The following is a 1,357-nucleotide window of genomic DNA, read 5'->3' on the forward strand; positions in this document are numbered from 1 at the left end:
GTAGATGTGGCTTCCTGGTTGTGTTTTAAACCATTCTCAAGCTTCTCGACCAGGTCACACCCCCCAGTACAGTTATCAGAGGGGTTCGTGAGCACACATACAGGAATTTTTTCTCATTCTTTCTGTTATTTATGTATGTTTGCATATATATCCTGGTATTTATTTTTCTATTCTTAGAATTGTATAGAAATACTATAATTGCTTTTTCTATACTATTAGCACAATTCGATTACATCTGGGTCAAATCAGCTCCTTTTTTCTAACCGAAATAGAACTTGAAATGCCTGCAAAATGTATTAGCTGCTAATGCTGTAGACATGAAGACATTTTTAGGTTCCTAGTGGGATGTCTGTTTTTTATGCACTAAAAATACAGTTTTACTGTTTTTAACACCCCTCTGAGGTCTCAGCTGAGAGGCTGCTCAGCTATGGTGGTGGTTTTTTTCTTCTTCTTACTGGATGAAACTAGGACTCTGCTCTGTACTTCCATTCCCCTGCGGGGGTATGCATTATTAACCAGGATAAAAAGGAATAGGAGGAAAAATTTAGAAAGCGAAAGAAGGGAAAAAAGAAAGCATGCCTAATACTGTAAGGAAGCAACATACGCTGCATTTATTCACTGAATCATAGAATCATTTAAGCTAGAAAAGACCTTTAAGATGATTAAGTCCAACTATTAACCTAACATTGCTAATACCACCACTAAACCATGTTTTTCAGCACCTTGTCCGCATGTCTCTTAAAAAGCTCCAGGGATGGTGACTCAAAAACGTCCCTGGGCAGCCCGTTCCAATGCCTGACAACCTTTCTGTGAAGAACACTTTCCCCATATCCAGTGTAAACCTTCTCTGGCACAACTTGAAGCCATTTCCTCTTGTCCTATCACTTGTCACTGGAGAGAAGAGCCCAACGCCCACCTCTCTGCAGCCTCCTTTCAGGGAGCTGTAGAGAGCGATCAGGTCTGCCCTCAGCCTCCTCTTCTCACAGGCTAAACAACCCCAGTTCCCTCAGACTCTCCTCAAAGTACTTGTGCTCCAGACCCTTCCCCAGCTCCGTTGCCCTCCTCTGGACACACTTCAGCATCTCAATGTCCTTATTGCAGTGAGGGACCCAACACTGAACACAGGATTCATGCTGCAGCCTCACCAGTTACCAGTACCAGGGGGATGGTTCCTGCCCTGGTCCTGTTGGCCACCCAGTTCCTGATACAAGCAGGATGCTCTAGGCCACCTGGGCACACGCTGGCTCATACTCAGCCGGCTGTCGACCAACACCCCCGGGTCCTTTTCTGCCAGGCAGCTTTCCAGCCACTCATCCCCCCAAGCCTGTAGCGTTGCAGGGGGTTGTTTTGGCCGACG

The 1,357-nt window shown here is 45.6% G+C and overlaps 1 protein-coding gene across 1 annotated transcript in view; it reads left to right on the plus strand.

Annotated features, from left to right (window-relative positions):
* LOC104505891 (calcium-transporting ATPase type 2C member 1) overlaps positions 1-1,357 on the plus strand; it is a 24,204-nt gene that overhangs the window by 17,337 nt on the left and 5,510 nt on the right. The window lies entirely within an intron of this gene.

This window comes from Eurypyga helias, unplaced genomic scaffold, assembly GCF_000690775.1.
Source record: "Eurypyga helias isolate BGI_N326 unplaced genomic scaffold, ASM69077v1 scaffold5242, whole genome shotgun sequence".
Lineage (NCBI taxonomy): Eukaryota > Metazoa > Chordata > Aves > Eurypygiformes > Eurypygidae > Eurypyga > Eurypyga helias.